At 38.6% G+C, this 7,251-nt stretch overlaps 1 pseudogene; it reads right to left on the bottom strand.

The window, feature by feature from the left end:
- Nucleotides 1-748: 748 nt before the first annotated feature.
- Nucleotides 749-6,885, bottom strand: LOC132043306 (probable disease resistance protein At4g27220; annotated as a pseudogene).
- Nucleotides 6,886-7,251: the final 366 nt, after the last annotated feature.

A 7,251-nucleotide genomic window follows, 5' to 3' on the forward strand; every position in this document is an offset into this window, starting at 1 on the left:
AAATTGAAGAGGTTAGGGTGCAAGTCATAAAAAAAAGGATAGAGTGAAAATCGCAAAGAGGGTACACGTTAGGGGTGCAAAATGCAATGGACTCTAAATTTTCACTTTTTCAGTTGTTTTTCTTCTTCTTAGCAATCTACATATAATTTCTATGGTTGTTATGGACTAGTACATTTTACCTTACATTTTCTTTACAATTTTACAAGTAACAATTATGCTCAAGATTACTAAATATTAAACAAAACATCTTCATGAACTTGCTTGAGACAGTCCATAGACATGGACTCATTCTACAATGATTAATTTTAAACTTCAGAATTCCTTCCCTATATTTCCTGGTACAAATAAGGAAATTAATATAGAAGATTTGCAACTTTCTTTATTAAGTAATCACTGCATGAAGAATTGCAGACTTAACAAGAATTACGCTTCACAATTTCCAAACTCCTGGCATCTAAGAACAGACAGACCAAACAGGCATCCAAGATCATTACAGAAGCAATTGCAAGTACTTGCGAAATTAAGCACAATATATCAACTTCAAATATAATATTTCAAAAGAGGCAAACTTACCAAATCCAATGAAATGACAGACAACAAAAAGTTTTCTAAATTAACAAAGATAAACTGAGACATCAACACAGTTACAACGACCAAGTAAAATTGAAAAAGCTAGAAAACTAAAGCCATAATTAAGAGAGTGCTCCACAATATACGAGAAGAAAGGGGGCCGGCACATAGCTCCAAGTTTGGTGTAAACCACACAAATTTTTGAATCCCAAATTAAAGTTGCCTCTGATCACATATTTGTCACTGCAAAAATGGTGAAAAATCAATGACCCATAAGCTGCTCATCTCCTCCACAGTACGATCCTAGAAATATGGCAATCCTCTCTGAGAGCTGCGCATCATTTTCTTAGATTTCAGTAAGTAGAAGCCTTTGTCGTTATATATTTCCTTCAGCCTAAAGTTGCAGAATAAAGTATTTAAAATAATGAAATTGGAACAAGCAAAAGTACGTACCTGAGGTTTGAGTCTATTTCAAGGGTTTGAAAAAAGGATGAAGGACATTCTTGTACTCAGGATGGTCCCATTCCAAAGCTTCCCATTCTCCTTCACGCATGGCGATAACTTGAAGAGCAGGAGGAGCTGATGGCTACCCATTTTGAAGAGGAAGAGCAAATGGAAGTCTCTTCAACTTCTCACAAGGCAACACTATTATACGCTGAATAGAACCACAAGTCATTCTTCCATTGTATATGCTCTTGAGTTTTGGTAACCCAATTAAAGAAACAATTTCTAACTTTGGTAGAACAACCTCATCATCCTTGATGCTTCTGCTTTCATTTGAAGGAAAATGAGACGATGATGAGGCTGAGCTCACGCACTGCTTTGCTTGTTCTTCTTCATCCTCTGTTATTATCTCTTCCATCTCCAAGCAGCATCTTACATCTATTTCCGTCAGGTTTTCAAGGTATTGCAGCAACCACCTAGGGATTAGCTTCTTCATTTTATCAATGAGAAACATGAAGCATGCAAAGATGGGAAAAGGTTCCAACTGGAGGCAAAGCTGCTCCTAACTCCAACTTAACAAGACCACTGAATTCATCTAAGTAAGACAAAAACAATCTCTCAAGACTCAGGAAGGGGCTGCAAGTAGACATCAATTCATGATCTGTCATCATTCTTTCACCCATTGAGCTACAATTAGATAGCCTCATTAAGAACTCTACACCTTTGCATCCTTCAATTTCAAATTTTCTAAAGTCTTTGGACTGAATCAGAGATGGAATAGCTGTTATACCCCGCATTTTCAGAGCATGAGTATGACATGTACCTCACCGTAGTAATGGAGTGTCGGAGACGTCCCATGATGTTTTGAAAGGCACAAGCCATGGAAAGTACGTAACAACAAAGAAAAAGGGTGAATTACGATCTCGTAAGTCGTAATCGGGGAAGAGTATTTTGGAACACGAGAACATGGCCATTATTAGTATAATAGTTGATAAATATCATATATGGAGAGTTTCGAAATATTTTGAGATCGAGCAAATTGGAGAAAATAAGTTCGACGAAAATTTGAGAAATGCTGGGCGGATTTTTAGTCAACTTTGGAGGCGCATATCTCCTAGTATATTTGGAGTTTTAAGGTGAAACAAAAGCCTAAAATGAAGTTCGTCGAGTCTAGTTTGTAATGCAATAAACCGCTCGTTGATAGGACATCGGAGTAGAGAATTATAGACGTTACAAACTGAGCTGATGAAGCAGAAACAAAACTGCAACAGAACTGCTACAGTACTGTAGCTACAGTGACGCCGCCTCAGCCCCTATATAAAGGGTTAAAATCTCACTTTTTCATCCCAAAAACTTCCAAAAATTTCCAGAAAATTCAGCAACAAAAGGGCTCTTATTCATCACAAAAATTGAGGATTTTGAGTGAAATTTCAAGCTACGGAATATCAATCGAGGTCCGGGCAACGCGTAGACGCGAATATAATTTCGTTTAGTGTTGGAGTGGCTTGGGAACAAGAAAATGATGAAGATTTTGCTACCTTCATAAAAATAAGGTATGAATTGTTAAATCTCTTTCACTATCAATATGAATTAAGGAATAATTTCAAGAATAGTGGTTATGGTGTGTTGTGTTGATGTTGTTGATTTATGGATTGAGGGTTGAAGAGAAATTTGGATGAAAATACATATATTTGTCTTGTACGATGTTGAGGATGTTGTTAGTATTAATTTCGACTTCCTTACGGAAATAAAGTTATTAATTAGTCGTATCCCAAGTTGTTAGTTGGGAAATGTAGAAAACGAAAGGTGTGGTTGTTTTATGGCATATATTGGTGTTAGAAATGATGTTATTACTATTGGTATTGTTGTTGATGTTGTTGGTTGTTGAATTGGAATTTCGGGCTAGGCACATAAACAGGGGAAATGCTGTCCGAATTTCGTCAGAATTTAAAAAGGGCTTTCATTAAGTGTTTAAGACGAGCGTATGACGATGATCCTAACGATATTATGAATGGTTCTATATGTAGATTATGAGGCTACGAATAATTCTTAAGCGAGTTGCAAGACAGAAATAAGTTGGAAGTCGAGAATTTGTCTTCCGGGTATGTTAAGGCTCGCCCCTTTCTTTCAAAGGCATGATTCTTAGATTACGAGTTCATAAATGCTTCCATAACTTCGTTGTTTTCAAAAGTTAGAAGTCTATGATTCCAAGGCATGATTTCTTTTCCCGATAACCCATAAATGCTTTCCAAAATGTCCGTATTTTTCCAAAACGGAGGTTTATGACTTTGTAAGCTTTCATGACAACAACGATGGATATGTACTACAATGACAACGATGATGTCAAAGATTAGAATATTTTCCTACAATGAATACGATGATGATGATTCCATGTTTAAAGGTTCCAAGTTTACGATTTCAATGACGATGTGAGAATATTGAGCCACTTCTTGATTTCTCAATTTTATTCATGGATGATGACTATTTCCTTTAAGATTCCAAAGATACATGACTTGATGCCATATGAGATTTATGATCCTATTCTATGTTTTCTCTTAATTTTATTCTTCATTGATAGTCTCACCTTAAAAATAATTGTTCCTTCAAGGTGGGACAAAGCGACGATGATTATTCCATAATATACTCGAGGCTACCGACCTTACGTCACTCCGATATAATTGTGGCTTTTGATTGGGCTCTCATGCATGCTTTATATATATGTATGTATTTTCTCACACCACGCCGCGCTATAGTCGGCCGGCAGCACGTAGATGTGCACACCACCGCAAGGCATGTTATGATATCGCCCGGACGCGGGAGGCCGGACGCGGGCTAACGATGATAACACCGAGCCTTAAACGACCGGGGTACGATACTACTTACATATCACACCGAGCCTTCATGGTACGGCATGTTACTTTCACACCGAGCCTTTATGGCCGGCATGTTACTATGTATATGTATGAAATGTTTTTTTTTTAAAAGGCTAAGCATGCATGACATCCGCCTTATGAGGCATCCGATGTTCGTGTTATCTCTCTTACTCATCATACTTTTCATATCTATATTATGATATTATTCATGCCTTACATACTCGACATTATTCGTACCGACGTCCCTTCTTGTGGACGCTCGCGTTTCATGCCACGTGTGTGTATACGGATGGGTAGAGGATATAGCTAGAAGATGTTCCGCCTGATTGGCGAGCTCCATTTCTTTCCGGGAGCGCGGCCGAGTCGAGTATCCATGTCATACTATAATGATTTATGTTAGAGACTTTGCGACAGTAATCACGTATATAGTATGTCGGTTTTGCAAGCCGCTCCATAAGCCGATGTGCTCGCCATGCATTACTTTACAGATTTCATATGATCACGCATCTTACTTGATTTGATAAAGACGGAAAGAATGTTTTTTTACGAAAAACTTTCATCATGCTTTTCATTCCATGACTTAAGGACCATGAGACTATGAGTATAACGAGAGCCAGTGGGTTCGCTCGACTCTAAGTAAGGGTCGGGTGCCCATCATACCCTATCAGGATTGGGGTGTGACAATAGCATCTAACAAGCTATTGCCCAAGGTGAGAATATCACACCGGTTAATTACTAACTCTTGAGTGTCCAGTGGTAGAAGAGTCACATCTCCCTCTTCTTCTATTTTATCATAGCAGAGCATCTTTACATTGTTCCCGGTGAGAACCAGGTCCCTTAGAATCACTTTATTATCACAACAAATAAAATCGGAACCCAAACCGCAAGATTGTGTCGGGATCTAAAGCAATTTGAAAGAAACTCGGCGTCCTACAAGATCGCCGATATTTGACAAATCCATTGAAACTACAAACATCAACAAACACCCCGTGAAATACCTCTAGTTGTCTCATCCCCCGGTAAATCTTCTACTCGTACATCAAAAGGAATCGAGAGGGATTGAAGATTAGAGAGCCTAGCTAAAATACCGACAGTTGGTGTCTTAAGTAGTTTCTCCCTTGTTCTCATGTCTAGGCAACTTAAATTAACCAGGCTTGCTAAGCCTTGGGGCACTTCCTTGATATTTGTGTCACAAAGGTCCAATTCAGTGAGGTTCTTGAGCTTGTCCAATGGCGGCAGAAATCTAAGTTTTTTACAACTTCGCAGCAGCAATGCAGAGAGACTTGCTAAATTTGTCACGGAACTAGACAGCTATTGTATTGCGGTATAGCTTAGATCCAGAACATGTAGACCAGGCATCTGCACCAAAAAAAGATCTACAACTTGATTCAAACTACGATTTCCTCGCAATGAAAAAGTTGTAAGCCGAGGACGTACATTGGATAAGGGCTGTGAAATTTCCTTAATATCATTTTCCATCAAAGAAACCTTGTCCAAGTCCTCTGACCATTCTTGCTCCCCTGGTATTTCACACAATTGTGCTCCTGCTTTCACCATCCACTTAAATTCATCTCTTGCAATATGCAGTGCCATCTGTCTCACCAAATCATGCATCCTCACAAGTGCTATTTCTCCTCTACGATTCAAAACACTTTCTAATAAGCACGCCCTTTCCAGTTTGTTCAATACTGCATGACCTGGGTCAAATTCTGCTCCCCTGCTGTTCCTCTTGTCTAGCAATCCTTCAACAATAAAAAGGCGAATCAATTCAACGCTCTCAATTTCGAAGTCTTCAGGGTATAAGCAACAGTAAAGAAAACACTTTTGCAGTCTTGCCTCCCTCAACCGACTAGAGCTAAAGCGGAGAACATGAAACACTTCATTATTCATATTCTCCATTTGCATACAAGATGCTGTGAATTCTTCGAATGCGTCCCTCCACTCAAAAACATCATTCACTCCTCTCATACTTGCAGCCATAGTTATTATTCCCAGTGGCAATCCATCACATTTCTTTGTCATTTTCTTTGCTATTTCTTCTATCCTTTGGGAGATCTCCACCGTGATCAAGTTTCTCCACAAATAATTCCCAAGACTCAATCGGCGAAAGAATTCCTACTTTTACTTTTTTTTGCAGCCAATGCCATCACACACGTCAACTGATCGACTGGTGATGATCAGTTTACCTCCACCAATTTCTAGTGGAATTCCCACCTTGTCTAAATCGAAAGGGGTCCATACATCATCCAATATGAGAACAAAACTTTTATTCCTCGTCAAACGTTGGTACAACTTGGCTACCCTTTTCTTATCGTCATCCTTACTTGAAAGATCCAGGTTCAGCATCTCGGCAATCTGATTTTGCAGTTTAGTAATGCTAAAATCATGTGATACAGTGACCCAATAAACATTACCTGTGAATCTTGAATCTTTGAGAAGATGGTTATGGATATGCGTTGCAAGAGTGGTTTTACCCACTCCTCCCATACCGTAAATGCCAATACTTGAAACTTTACTCAAAGACTCTACCACCTCCTTTAGATTCTGCACAAATGCTTGACCTTTCAATGCTGTTGTCACCAAAGGTAGCACCTTTACTTCATTCAAATTAAGTAAAATCCCCTCAGACGATATATCTTGCTCTAGGAGATCTTCCAATTCTTTATGAATTTTATCGGCACGAGTTGACAGGCATATGCCTGCAATTTTGCAACTTTGTTCTACTTGTTGCTCAAAGGATGCAAACTCATTCTCTAGTTTTTGTATGCTGCTCAGCCAATTATCAACCTCTCTCTTCCTCCCTGTACTTGAATGAAGTTCTACATCTTTTGTTTTAGCCATGACATCATCCCTTCGACTGATCAATACTCCCATCTTTCTTTTTATTGTTTCCATTTTTTCATTGAGTTTCGCCGGTGGATCCCATAGGTTTTCTTTGAGGAATTTCAATATATCAATAATCCACATGATCAGATGATCTAACAAAACAAAACCAGAAAGAATTTATTAGTACTTCAACCATTATGGTGGTGGGGAGAGACAAGGAGGAAAGACCAAGTAGTGGCGCAAATAGAGAAAAAGAGGAGTAAAAATACGGAAAAGGGCCAAATATACCCCTCTCCTCTACTTTGTTTTATGTTGAATTTTGTCCCTCGAAAATCTGCAGGTGCAACTGTTGGATGGCTTGAAATTACCAATTGGTTTGATTGTTTGGAGCTGCTCTTTTGTGCTAGCAATTGATTTAAAAACTGGGTTAAAAAAAAAAAAAAAGGAACTACAACTGTTGGGTTCATAAGGTATCGCAAGAGTTAGAATTATTCCACTAAAGTTGACTGGGTCTGTTTAGTTGAGCTAAAATCTTAGA

The sequence above is a fragment of the Lycium ferocissimum genome, unplaced genomic scaffold, assembly GCF_029784015.1.
Source record: "Lycium ferocissimum isolate CSIRO_LF1 unplaced genomic scaffold, AGI_CSIRO_Lferr_CH_V1 ctg22905, whole genome shotgun sequence".
Taxonomy (NCBI): domain Eukaryota; kingdom Viridiplantae; phylum Streptophyta; class Magnoliopsida; order Solanales; family Solanaceae; genus Lycium; species Lycium ferocissimum.